The 15,030-nt window shown below is 34.1% G+C and overlaps 1 protein-coding gene across 1 annotated transcript in view; it reads right to left on the reverse strand.

Moving 5' to 3' along the window:
• Window positions 1-4,210: 4,210 nt before the first annotated feature.
• The window catches only part of LOC115518345 (histone H4), a 41,041-nt gene continuing 30,221 nt past the window's right edge, over window positions 4,211-15,030 (reverse strand). Inside the window, exons 3-4 of the mRNA XM_032593914.1 lie at window positions 6,731-6,822; window positions 4,211-4,368 (exon numbers count right to left, since the gene is read on the reverse strand). The gene's annotated coding sequence lies outside the window, so the exon portion shown is untranslated. The remainder of the gene's footprint in view (window positions 4,369-6,730; window positions 6,823-15,030) is intronic.

Genomic DNA, 15,030 nt, shown 5'->3' on the forward strand with positions numbered 1-15,030 from the left:
GGGGAGGTCTTTCAGGGACCTCGCCAAAGTTTTCTTTGCTCTTAAAGAGAGTAGGAGGGAAACGATGGTCCTCTCTCTGACTCCAGACATCAGCCCGTCCAGGTGACATACCTGGACCTGCCACAGCCATCTCACCACTGCCTGAGATGAAGCCAGCACTGATGATGCCACTGCGCCGCCGACCCCAGTGCCACTGTACCTTCGTATGTCATGTTATGTCAGGTGCTTACTTCCTTATTGTTTAAGATACTTTTGACTTGGTGTTCTTACCAATTGACTCAGTTTCCAAACCTACTTTGCTTCAATACAGGAGGCTGTGGTTATATGCAACAAGTAAATCAGCTGTAGGAGAGGAGCCAGTAGGTGAGTTAAGAGAACACTATGTTATTGCTAGAGAGCAGTAACACTGGGAACACTTTCTTGGTGGCGGAATATTATGTTGCTTTTTTCCTTTTTAACTTAAGTTTTAATCTTCTAGAATCCCCTCTTCATTTATTCATCCATCCATTCATGAATTCATTCGTTCACTCACTCACTCTCATCCATTATTCATTCAATATGTATCAACACCAAGGAAGATCCTGGTGGCCATTCCAACATTTTAAATAATTTTCAGAATGTTCGAACTCTTCTTATTTTCCAGGGCCAGGAAACAAAGAACCATGGACACCATAAACCGCATTTTCTAAATGATCTCCCCACATTTTTCTCCAAATCAAAAGGGATATATTTTCCATCTTAAACAGAATCTGGGCACTGGGGTGACTTAGTTGGTTAATTGTCTGACTCTTGATTTTGGACAGGTCATGATCTCATGGTGGGAGATCAAGCCCCCCCCCCCCCAACCAGGCTCTGTGCTGGGCATAGAGCCTGCCTAAGATTCTCTCTCTCCCTGTCCCTCTGCCCCTCCCTTGCTTGTACTCTCTCTCTCTCTCAGAAAAAACTTCCTTTTGTTTTAATGGAGTATCAAACTAATAATCAAACACTAATAAAGTGTTCTTGCAAGTTTTAGCATTTAGAGGATTTGCCTGTTCTGATTGCTGATTCAACCTCTGATTGAACTGTGTTATTCTGATGAATCTCAGTCACATTTCATATAGCTTAAAAGAAACACTACTTTAAACTAACAGGATCATATTTATAGAAAAGATAGTTGTGTGTAAAATTTACGTTGGTTTAAAAGAAGAAAATAAAACATTCTCTAATCTTGCCATAAAAAGATAAACACCATTAAGATTTCAGTGTACATCATAAGATTTTTCCATACAGAAACACATATAAATACATATTTTTCTATCAATAGACTACTTATCTAAATACACACACGATTTTGAACTTGTTTTCACTTGGTAAATTGCAAACATTTAAAAATTTATATATCTATAAATATATCTCTATATATGTACCTAAATACATATATATGTATATATATTTAGCTATATATGTGTATATATATATAATTTTGTAAATATATATAAATTTGTACATTTATATGTATATAATATATATTTCATATACCTCTATCATTTTCAGGGGTTGAAAATTACTTATTTAAATGATTCCTTGTTATTGGAAATTTAAATTGCTTCCAATTTTTCGCTATTATGTATGCTTCAGATCCTATTTATTTTTCTGACCTCACATGTTACACTCTTCACCTTGCCCTCTGTGTGCCAAATGCATTGTACTTTCATCAATTCTTAAATACTCTCTTTCCTCAATAAAAAGTAACTCTGGAGGGTAGAACGCATTGTTCTTTTGTTATCCCAAGAGCTCTCCATATTACTAATACGCACATAAATATGACTTTTCTTCCATGCCTATCAACATGACACCTGAAATGTAGCTGCTTATATAGTCTATTACCCCACTTAGCTCCACCCTCAATCGCTGTATAAACTAAGGTTGCCTTGATAACACCAACAGACACTAATTATTATCATCACCTTGCTGCAATTGCCGATGAATATCGTTTTTTCTTTTCATGTGTTTGCACAGTTAATTAATACTGATATACCTCGGTAGTAAACTTACCTTTTTGATAATCCACGAATTATGGGGAAAAATATAAGTGACATTTTGTTGATGTTGGTACAGTATCAGTTTAGTGTCACTCAGCTGCAACTAAATTAGGTATAATTTTGAATAACGTCCTTTATTTGTTGATTAAAAGTAGCCCTACACTTGATGTTGAAGAGAGAAGAAAGTTCCTACACGGGTTTTTATAGGTAATATAAACAATTTCACATGAAGTGTCAATATAATACAATGAAACTAATTGTGTAAATTCCCTTCATAATTTCCATTTCTTCCCTCAATTACATTGATATTTAATGTGGAAATTATTTATGTTACCAAGTTAAGTTAAATTAAAATCTGGATTTAATATCTGGGGTTCAATGTGCCATCTTTCTCAGATGGACTCTCCAACCAGAATTATAGCCTCTTACAGATTTTCATGGCAAAAGTCTGCGCTGTCAATGACTGAAATATAGTTGACAACATGTAGTGAGCCCAAATCTACCATCTGACATGGGTCATCCTCCAATTCTGTTTGAATGCAAGAGACTTCGTAGATTCATCTATGGCTCTTTCAGAGGATCTGGAGTCACTGAAGGTGCTAAGCTGTGAAGTTATTGACCCTGGGACAGAATCACGTTGATGCAGCTCTTCTAATTTCATTATATTCTAATTCTTGAATATACATCGTATCTCCAAATCAGTGAAAACAAAAAAAGATAAGCATATGGTTCTTCTAGAATTCAAAACTTGGATTCATACCTGGGATTTAATGTGGCACAATATTCACATTAATCTCTGACTTGGGGCACCTGGGTGGCTTAGTCGGTCAAGCGTCTGACTCTGGCTCAGGTCACGACCTTGTGGTTCGTGAGTTCAAGCCCTGCATCAGGCTCTGTGCTGACAGCTCAGAGCCTGGAGCCTGCTTCAGATTCTGTGTCTCCGTCTCTCTCTGCCCCTCTCCTGCTCAAGCTCTGTCTGTCTCTCTCTCAAAAATAAATAAACATTAAAAAAATTAATCTCCAGCTAGAATCATAGATTGCTTCATTTATTTCTTCCTGGCAACCATCTCTTTGTTTGCTGAGTAACAATTTTGCTGGAAAGGCCAAATCCACCATTCAACAGGAATTAGTCTCTTAATAGGTCAGAATATACATAACTTTACCAAAGACGATGGCTTTTTGAAAAGATCTACACAAATTCAAGGTATTGGACTGGGTTGTATCTACCCTATGAGGCAGTACTGGAGATACTTCTGAAATATTAAATATGCAGATAATTAATGACCAGAGGAAATTAAAATTCATTGTAAATAGTTCACAGATAACAATAAAAGGGAAATTTTATACTTCTGGGTAATTACTACATCACTCTCATTTAAATCATGAATTGTTATGTTTCTCCAAGTGGATCTTTTTAAAAAAGTTAACAAAATATATGAGTGTATGCTAGCAAATCAAATAGGAAAAAAAAATCTTATGTCGCTGCTTTGCAAATTGAGACTGTTATTGCCTCTTTCACTGCCTCTATGCTTCCTGAATATCTTTCACTTCATCTGTGTAAAAGTTATTGTCAAGACTGCTAATCTGTCTCTTCTATGCTGCAAAAACAAAGAAAAAGACTCACTGTATCACTACTATAAGAATCTAGGTTCCAGTATCAATTTTCCAGGAAACCACCTGCCTTATGGATACAAATGGGATTATCTACATTCCTCACATTACTCGAGCTTAAGATACATGAAAAGGTAAATTTTATGGTTAAATAGAGTTGACATACCTAGCTTACATCTAGAGCTGGTACTACATATTTATGTTTTCATTCTAGAAAAAGTTATAGTATTTAATTATATGGTATCAACTGCTTGGATTATTTTGGCCGAATTAATTAATTATTTCAATCGAATTACCGGTAAATCTTATGAAATGCTCATGTTAACTTCATTTTTACCTCAAGGAAGGGTTCCCTTTTAGCAAATTGAAAGATCAACTTAAATACATTAAATGTTCATTTGAGAATAGTGTATCTGTTTCCATATACCTAGATGATACAGATATCTTTGTCTACAGTTGATTCTCCAAACTACAATGAGAGAAAAGAACTACTGCTGCATGGGCATAAACCGATATAAACACTTACTGAGTTATTTAGTTGTTATTTTTGAAGCTTAAAGTTTCGATCTTTACCTGGAATTTGTTTTGCCACTGTAAGCAGGTGAGTGTCCAGGCCGAACAACAGCTCCTTTTCTCTCTTCATGACCCATTCTTCTCAGTTGGTGGATGACACAATGGCCACAGCCCAAGGGGTACCCAGATCCGTGATCCACCAGGGTTCAGTCTCTTTTCGGGTCTGAATACAAGGGATTTTATCAAAGTCACTCATGAAAGATCCATCAATAGCTTGTCAGGATATATCAAAGGATCATGGAGATTGTTGGGTAGATGTTTCCCCCGAGATAGTATTGGACCTTAAATGCCAAAGTACAGCCAAAGTGAGCTATACACCAAAAGAAAAGTGCAATGTACTGATGGCAGAATGGGAAGTGACTTTTTTTTAAGGGGAACTAATGGGGAAAAATATTTCCATTTCTTGAAAAGTTGGTATATAAACTATACCTCATATCTATCGATCTGGCTAAAATGTACCATTGTTACTATTATTATGAATTCAAACTACCAGTCATCTCCTGATTCTCTACAAATGGCTTCATGCAAAAGAGGATTGATTCCTATGATTCATATTTAGATTCCAAGTTTTAAATGAATTCTGTTGTCAGACTATGGCTTGGGACGAATGGCAATTTTAATGGTTTTCTACATTCCTTCTGATTTTTCCTATTTATAGTATAAACAAGGGAAAGAAAGGTGATATTTTATGTGATCTTTATTTCTATTGCCTTCCTTACATATTTATTTTTCTGATCATTAACCACAGATACTGTTACAGAAATGGACTTAACATTAAAGGTTATTTAATTTAGTCAAAGAAAAGATTTATTACATTATAAAGGTATGTTCACTGAGTATTTTTAATCCTAAGATAATTTTGACTTCTAGGGATAAGAAATTAAATAGATAAAGAGAGACAATCACTAAATGAGAGGTTTAGATCTTGTTTGTAAAATGAAGCGTGGTCTTCTATGGAGAAGTACAAAATGAGTTAACTTAATTTTTTTTCTGATTTACTAATTTTATATTAAAAGTTAATATATGAATTCATGGCTATTCAGTGCAGCATCTATGGATGAAAAAATAAAAATAAACTTTTACCCCTTCCTATATACCACCCCTCTTCTCAAAGTAGAAATGACTAATAGTTAAATTCTTTCAGGTATTTTTATATTTATATTTAGGTATTTTCTATTTACCCTTATTACCACTTTCTACCCATAATTCCCTTTCTAATTATGCCAAGAATTCTATACAATAAATTATTTTTAGTCAGTGGTATCTTTTTTTTTTTTTAAAATCTTTTTTTTAACGTTTATTTATTTTTGAGACAGAGAGAGACAGAGCATGAATGGGGGAGGGTCACAGAGAGAGGGAGACACAGAATCTGAAACAGGCTCCGGCTCTGAGCTGTCAGCACAGAGCCCGACGCGGGGCTCGAACTCACGGACCGTGAGATCATGACCTGAGCCGAAGTCGGCCGCTTAACCGACTGAGCCACCCAGGCGCCCCTAGTCAGTGGTATCTTAAATCATTTTGAAGTGTTCTAGTAAGTGAATTGATCTGCCAAAATAATGGGTCAGTCTTTAACAAAATATGTATAGTTAAAAAAGGAAAATAAAAATGGTAATGATAACAACTCAAAAAATGTTCCAAGTAAAGCCAAATAGTCAAGTTGACCATAAGTAAAATATCTTTTTTTTTGCTCTTTGCAATTTATTTGCAGCAAAACATCTTCCCAGTCCCTCTAAACTTTGTTAACAATATGATTTATAGTTTTTTGGTAATTAATTTATCAATTAGGTTTTGCTTTATAGTTTTTACATAAGAAATATAAGCATAAAAAGTAAATATCTCATTGTTTGTTGGCATTTATTTAAGCAGCATGAACTACGGAAATAAACTAATACAGGGAATCTATGAGAAATTTTTCCCTTCACTCAAATATGAGAAGTCCTAGGTTCATATAATCTTTAAAAAATAAATCGACAAGTGGAAAATATAAAACAAGAAAGAAAATACTGAATAAATAAGACAACAGAGGAAATGGCCAGTGAAGAGAAATGAAACAATACTCTGAGGAAGATTATGAAGTTAGAGTCGCAGCATCGTTAGATATTTCAATTTCCATATTATTTAATATGAAGAATGTTGTCTTCCCTTCTGTACTTCATGATATAATGAAATAACTGAATAAAAATAAGGAAATGTCATGGGGTGCCTGGGTGGCTCAATAGGTTAAGTGTCTGACTCTTGGTTTCAGCTCAGGTCATGATTTCATGGTTCATGAGTTCAAGCCCCCGTATCAGGCTCTGCACTGAAGGCATGGAGCCTGCTTGGGATTCTGTCTCCCTCTCTGTGCCCCTCCCTTGCTCACTATCTCTCTCTCTCCCAAAAATAATAAACTTAAAAAATAAATGAAATGTCCTATTAATCAGGAAATATATGTAACACCCACTGACCCATGTGGCTTTTGATATAGGCAAAACTGGGCATGGACCAAAGACTTGCATCTCACACAAAGTTGAGGATATGTTTCTTACCTGGAGTGTTGACAATCACATATCTTCCTCTCATTCTCCCACATCTAACAGATTCTAATTTTCCAGGTTCTACAGAGTTAATGATGGCATATCTGAAGAGAAAAAAAGTGAATTTCAGGCTTGATTTTGTTAGTGTGATCAAAGAAATCACATAAATTAAATTAGAAATCAATGAAGTGTCATAAAATACTTTGAAATCAGATGTTCTGTTCTTTCCTTATCTGGTAGTTGGAAAGCAATGACTGAATTCATAACAGTTATTATGACTATTATGGCAATTTTACAGTCAGCATTGGTTTTCTGGCATTGATTGCTTCACTTTTTCCAGCTACATTTTATAAATGATGTCCATTGTCTTCACTTCTTTGGTAAGTTATTTTACTACGAAAAAAAATCACTGATACTTGTTACTTTGCAAAATCTTTCTATACATACATAAATTATTTCTACAAAATGTCAGATGTTATTTTGTAGCATGAATTTTTACAAAATAAACTCAATAATAAACATATAGTTTATTCCAAACCCCCTAACAAACTTCCTTCTGCAGTTTGGGGGGATTGTATTAAATGTATAGAATAATCTATAATAATTTGTTTGTTTATAGTATCAGATATTTTTGAAAAAGATCAAGGTACATCATTTAAAGTATTCAAATCATTCAAGTATTTGAGAGGTCCTAGGTTGGTATAGTTTTGAGTTGATGTCCCTCCATAAATTTAATTTAAAAATATCCATGTTCAATATATTTGTATTCATTTTCTCCCAAGTATTAAAATTATTTGTTGCTGTTGAAAATGGGATTTTTTCTCTTATTTATGCTTTCATTATATGTTCCAATTGATTATTATTTATATCCAACAACATATTACTTATTGTATTTTAATTTTTAACGAGTCACCATATTGAATGATCTTATTTTTCCTAGTCGTTTTAATTTGATTCCTTTGGTTTTGTAGATTTACAATGACATAATCTGAAAAGCTACTTTGCCCTCTTCCTTGCAGAATTTTATGTCTCTAATTCATATCACCTGGCTAATTGCATAGACTAGTAATTTCAGACACTGTTAAGTGACAATTGGTGATTTAAGTAACATGTATTTTGTTTTAGTTTTCTTCCCAGTATTTAAACTTCAGACAAAGAAAATTTTTAAAGCAGGTAGAGAAAAGAATTCTCACATACAAGGGAAATGCCATAGGGCTTTTCAGTGGATTTCTCAGCAGAAACCTTTCAGGCCAGGAAAGAGTGGGATGATATAATCAAAGTGCTGAAAGAAAAAAACCTGCCAAACAAGAATAGTTTACATAGCAAAGTTGTCCTTCAAAAATGAAGGAGAGATAAAGACTCTTGAGATACACACAAAACGGTAGAATTTATGATCACTAGACCAGTCTTACAAGAAATACTGAAAGCAGTCCTTAAAGCTGAAATATAAAATACATTGGTAAAGGTAAGTATAACATTAAATTTAGAATATTTTAATACTGTAATATGATAGGATGTTAATCACTTAACTTTAGTATGAAGATCAAAAACAAAAGTATTAAAAATAACTATAGCTACAATAATTTGTTAATGGACACAATAAAAATAATGTAAGTTGTGGGCGCTTGGGTGGTTCAGTCAGTTAAGTGTCCGACTTTGGCTCAGGTCATGATCTCACAGTTTGTGGGTTTGAGCTCCGTGTCAGGCTCTGTGATGACAGCTGGGAGCCTGGAGCCTGCTTCTGATTCTGTGTCTCCCTCTCCACCCCTCCCCTGCTCACACTCTGTCTCTCTCTGTGTCTCAAAAATAAATAAATATAAAAAAAATTAAAGAAATATACATTGTGACAACAAAAACATAAAATATGAAGGGAGAAGTAAAAGAGAATAATTTTTGTAAGTAATCAAAGTTACATCATTATTTGCTTAAAATAGACTATTATATCTATGTTATGTTATGATGTTAAAATGGTATGTAAACCCTATGAATCACAAAGCAAAAACCCACAGTAGGTACAAAAGATAAAGAGAAGGTAATCAAAGCATATTGCTACAGAAAATCATCAATTCACAAAGAATGACAAGAAAAGAAAAACGAAACAAAGGAACTGGAAAACTAATAAGATGTCACTAGTAAGTCCTTACAAATTGATAATTACTTTAAATGTAAATGAATTGGTTTCTCTAATCCAAAGAGTGGCTAAAAAGATTACAATGACAAAAAAAAAGGCCAACTATATTCTGCCTATAAGAGACTCACTTCAGCTTTAAAAACACACAGACTCAATGTGAAGGATGGAAAAAATATTCCATATAAATATTCCAAATAAAGGAGAAAAGAGATAGCTATACTTCTATTAGACAAAATAGACTTTAGGTCAAAAACTCAAACAAGAGAAAAAGGTCACTGTATAATGATAAAGGGGTCAATTCACAAGGGGACTTGACAACTGTAAAACATATGCATACAACATTGGAACGCCTAAATATATTAAGCAAATGCCAACAGATTGGCAAATGCCAACAGCAGATTTGAAGGGAGAAGTAGCCAACAATACAGTAATAGTAGGGGACTTCAATACCCCACCTTCAATAATGAACAGATCATCCAGGAAGAAAATCAATAAGGAGACATTGGACTTGAACTATACTTTAGACCAAATGAATCTAACGGATAAATATAGAAGATTCCATCCAACAGCATTCTCCAGGATAGATGATGTTATGTCAGAAAACAGGTCTTAGCAAATTTAAAGATTCAAGTCATTCCAAGTATCTTCTCCAACCACAATAGTATGGAACTAGAAATAAATAACAGAAAGAAAAAAAAACTCATAATATGTGTAAGTTGCTCATTCCTCAGCAACCTATGGGCCAAAGAAGAAATCAAAAGGAAAATCATAAATATCTTGAATCAAATGAAAGTGGAAATACCAAAACTTATAGATACAGCAAAAGCTGATCGAAGGGTGAAGTTTATAGCAATAAATGCCTATTTTTAAAAAAGAAAGATCCCAAATCAACAAACTAACTTTGCACCTCTAGAAACTAGGAAAAGAAAAAGAAACTAAACCCAAATTTAGCAGAAGGAAGGGAATAACAAAGATTAAAAATAGAAAAGATCATTGAAAGTAAGAGTTGGTTTTTTGAAAAGAAAAATAGAATTGACAATTTTAGCTAAGCTAAATAAGAAAAGAAAAAAATGAAGTAAAATTAGAGAGAGGAGGTATTACAACTGATACTGCAGAAATACAAAAGATTGTAAGAGACCATTATGAACATTATACACCAACAGATTGGATAACCTTGAAGAAAAGGATAAATTACTGGAAACATACAACCTAGCAAGACTGAATCAGGAAGAAATAGAAAATCTGAACAGACCAAGAACAAGTAAGGAGATTAAATCAGTAGCCATAAACCTCCCAAGAAAGAAAAGCCCCGATCAGATGATTTCACTGGTGAATTCTATGAAACACGTGAAGTACTAATACCAATCGTCACACTCTTCCAGAAAATCGAAGAGGAGGGAACACTCCCAGACTCACAAAGCCAACATTACCCTGACACCAAAGCCAGATAAGGGCACTACAAGAAAAGAAAACTGAAGGCTAATATTCCTGGTGAATCCAGAGGCAAAAATTTTCAACAAAATACTAACAAACCAACAGTACATTAAATGAATCATACACCACGATCAAGTGAGATTTATCCCTCGCATGCAAGTATGGTTCAATACATGCAAATCAATATAATATACCACATTAATAGAATGAAAATAAAAAGTCACCTTAGGATCATCTCAACAGATGCAGAAAAAGCATTTGACAAAATTCAACATCTTTTCATGGTTAAAACTCTCAACAAATTTGGTATAAACAGACCCCAACATGATAAAGGCCATATACGACAAGCTTATGGCTAACATCATACCATGGTGAAAGCTGAAAGCTCTTCTTCTAAGATCAGGAACAAGACAAGGGTGCCCACTTTCACCAATTTTATTCAACATAGTACTGGAATGTCTAGCTAGAGCAATTAGGTAAGAAACAGGAATAAAAGGCATCCAAACTGGAAAGGAAACAAAGTAATATTCTTTCAGTTTGCAGATGATATGATCTTATATAAAGAAACTCCTAAAGGCTCCACCAAAAAACTGTTAGAACTAATAAACAAATTCAGGAAAGTTGCAGGACACAAAATCAACATACAAAAACCAGTTGCATGTCCGTGCACTAACAACAAACTATCTGCAAAGGATATAAAGAATAAGAAAAAAGGATATAAAGAGTAATCCTATTTATAGTGGCATCAAAAACAAAAATACTTAGGAATAAATTTAATCAAGGAAGCAAAAGATCTATACCCTTAACACTATAAAACACTGATGAAAGAAATTAAAAAATGATGCAAATGGAAAGAAATCGTTTTGTTGGATCAAAAGAATATTGTTAAAATATGCATTCTACCCCAAATCTTCTATAGATTCAATGCAATCAAAATTCCAATGGCACTTTTTCACAGAAATAGAAAAAAATATATATATATCCCAAAATTTGTATAGAACAACAAAAGACCTCAAATAGCAAAAGCAGGAGGTATCACACTTCCTGGTTTCAAACTATATTACAAAGCTATAGTAATCCAAACAGTATGGTACTGGAATAAAAACCAATGCATTGGCCAAACAAACAGAACTGAGAGCACAGATTTGATGCATGTATGATCAACCAATATTTGAAAAGGGAATCAAGAATACTTGATGGAGAAAGATTAGTCTCTTCAATAAATGGTGCTGGGAAAACTGGATATTCCTGTTCTGGACACTTATGCCCCATGTTCTTGTGTAACAAAAAAAGCACAGCTGAGCGAAGGTCAAACGCATACTCTCGAAATAGAAGCCTACATAAAATAATTCCCTACAATATCAAATTCAAATTAAACCTCCTAAATAGCATTGTGGTAAACCTCAATTGCTTCAGCGACTGGAATAAGCCGAAAATATTTACAGACACACACAGAGGCATACTGACCAAAGTAATTTCCTTGTTCTTCAGGGCTCCCTGAGGGGAAAGAAATGGCATTCTCAGAATTGAGTTCCAAAGGGCTTCCAGCATATTCTGCCGTCCTGTGACCCATTGGTTGTTTTGCACTTCACAAAACAACAGAAGCCCTGTTCTCCCATTAATGATCACATTCACGTATCCTCCTTTCTTTCCTCCACAGTTGAAAGCCTCTGTTTCCCCAGGGCTCAGGAAAGAAAGAAATGGTTGACACCTGAACGTAAAACTGCATTGTCACCATGGATAATTCTTAAATGATTATTTTGGCCTGGATTATTTGTTTATGCTCTTTGACAATGTTAATTAATAATTGTGTTTCCTCCGCCATTTCAAGTATTATTTTTTTATTTTATTTCAATTTACTCATTAGGCACACAGAAATATTCCCAGACCATCTGTCAAAAATATGGTTCAATTCAGAACACTCTTTTTTAAATTTTTAATTTTTTCTTTTTTAAAGTGTTTATTTATTTTGAGAGGGGGCTAGGGGCAGAAGGAGAAAGAGAGGAATCCCAAGCAAGGTTCCATGCTCAGTGTGGATCCTGACGAGGGACTTAATCCCACAACCCTGGGATCACGATCTGAGTTGAAATAAGGAGTCAGTCACTCAACCAATTGAGCCACCCAGGCGCCCCCAGAACACTCTTTTAAAATAGTTATTGGTTGTATTTTTCCAGCAAGTTCATGGGCTGTCAAGTTTGTGAAGAAAATTCTATTCATCCCTAATCCTTTTTTTTCCCCTTATTTATAGATTTATAAAGACTTCACTGCAAAAGAACCAATTCATAGTCAAATAATTACTTAGAAACTTTCTGCACTTTTAATCTTGTTTACGAGTTTCCAGACTGCATAACCATTACTCATTTAGTCCTTGAAAGTTTAATCTGCTTTCAAGCCAAGCACACATTTTTTAACTTCTCCAAAAGTCAGTAACTGATATTATCAGACACAGTTGTTGCCAAATCTTTCTGCTGTATACCACTATGACAGTTCTCATGTTTTTTATATTCTTTAATTTTTTACACATTAGCTTTTTGTCATTAACTGAAATCTAGAGAAAAGAATGCTTTATTCAGCTTTATAGCCTCTGTTACTAGGACAGTCTCTTAAATAGAAGAGTTCAATAACATTTTAGAGAAAGTACCTATATTAGAAAATAAAACATATAGGAACTGATTTTAAATGTAACTTGACGAAATTGATTTCTATGAATACTCTAAAATTTGTATTTGTTTTTATTTTTGCAAAGCCCATAAATGTTTAAGTGCCCTGTTTTAATTTAAGATGAATTTCAAGAATAAAATCTTATCTATTGCTAAGATTTTCCTTCCCTTTGGTAGGTGCTCTCCAATCAGATTCACAGCTTCCCTTGATCTCTCATGAGAGCAATTCTTCATTTGAAAATCACCATCATTTGCATTGTCTTTGTGGATCCCAGATCTCCCATCTCCCAGTGTCAATCTCTCACCATGTTTGAGTACAAGAACCTTTGTCAAAGTAATTTTCTGGAGACCTATCCATTGACTTCTCAGGGGACCCCAAGAGATTCTCAGTCCTAGACTGGTAACTGGTTTGATTTTGATGGAATTGGACGTAAGCATATAAAAGATGATGCAAACACATTTCAGTTAAAATGCAGACTTCATGTCTATACACGAAATGTAATCAATGAATGACTCTGGTCACTACATACAGTTATGACACCAAATTTGATACTCTGGAAACTGTGTCAAGAGTTGAAGAGTGAGAGATATTTTTGTTTGCAGGGGAAAGACTGAGAGATAAACTGATAGCTCTATCCAAATAGGTTTAGGGTATTTCTTTCATTGAAAGTCAGTGTGACAGAATTAGAATTAGAAGAAATGTTTTCAACATACAAATGTGAAAATTTAGGTCACCAGAGAAAAACTTATATTTTTAATCATGAGCTCTAGCCCATAAAGACATGTTATGCCTCAAAACATTGCATATTTACCTTATCTATAAATATTCAAATAGAAGCTAGTGGCTATTTCTTGGAGATAGGGAGAAAATATCACTACATTACAAAATCTGCTAAACTAGAAAAACTGTAAGTATCCATATAACTTTAAAATTTGAAGATTCTTGCAAATTCAATTTTATTTTTTATTTCCATCTTTAAATTTTAAATTGGTGTCAGTTTCTTGGAAGGTCAGTCATATTACAACTATGAAATCATTGTGTTGATTGATTTTTCATGTGAATTGACTATTTTTTAATATGTAATTTTTTTTAAATACAAAAATCCTTCATAAATGAAGTTTTGAAAACCTTGAGATTCATAGACACTATCTTGCTATTTAAAAGTGCATTAATAGGGCACCTGGGTGGCTCAGTCGGTTAAGAACCGACTCTTGACTTCGGCTCAGGTCATGATCTCATGGTTCATGAGTTCAGGCGCCTGCATCGAGCCCTGTGCTGACAGTGTGGAGCCTGCCTGGGATTCTGTCTCCTTCTCTCTCTGCCCCTCACCCGTTTGCTCTCTATCTCTCTCTCAAATAAAAATAAAAACTTAAAAAAAAAAGTAGATTAATAAATCTTCAAATCATTTAACAAAAAAAAATTTAGAGAATTCTTTGATGAGATATATTTTCAAAGCTTGTTATCTACCAAACAATACCAGATTCATTGTAAACCTTTGGTGTGAACACAGATCTGCCTCTTCACTATTTAACAGAATATAAGCCTATAATCAGTAAAGACTAAAGTTGAGAACTCATCAGTAGGCCTGTGAACTGGTTAGATATTGAGACAATTACATATTCCATGTACAAGATTATGGTTTTTAATCTTGAAATCCAACTGCCTAGTTCAATTCTTGGCTGTACTACATAAGACTTTAGTGGGGATTAAATAAATTAAGATTTGTAAAGTACTAAGAACAGTGTCTTGCACATAATAAATATCATATTAAATAGTTTTGCTTTTTTTTTTTTTTTTTGAAATACAATTAGGAGCGCCTGGGTGGCTCAGTTGGTTGAGCATCTGACTTTGGCTCAGGTCATGATCTCAAGGCTTGTGAATTTGAGCCTCACATGGGGCTCGATGCTGTCAGCACAGAGCCTACTTCAGATTTTCTGCGTCTCTCTCTGCTTCGTCCCCGCTTGTGCTCTCTCTCTCAAAAATAAATCTTTAAAAAAAATACAATTAAAAAATAAAACTTCCTGTTTGATACTAATGGAAAACTTGTCAGCAGAAATTTTTAATGGAAATGGGGTCAGAGCAATTT

This window comes from Lynx canadensis, chromosome B4, assembly GCF_007474595.2.
Source record: "Lynx canadensis isolate LIC74 chromosome B4, mLynCan4.pri.v2, whole genome shotgun sequence".
In the NCBI taxonomy this organism is placed as follows: domain Eukaryota; kingdom Metazoa; phylum Chordata; class Mammalia; order Carnivora; family Felidae; genus Lynx; species Lynx canadensis.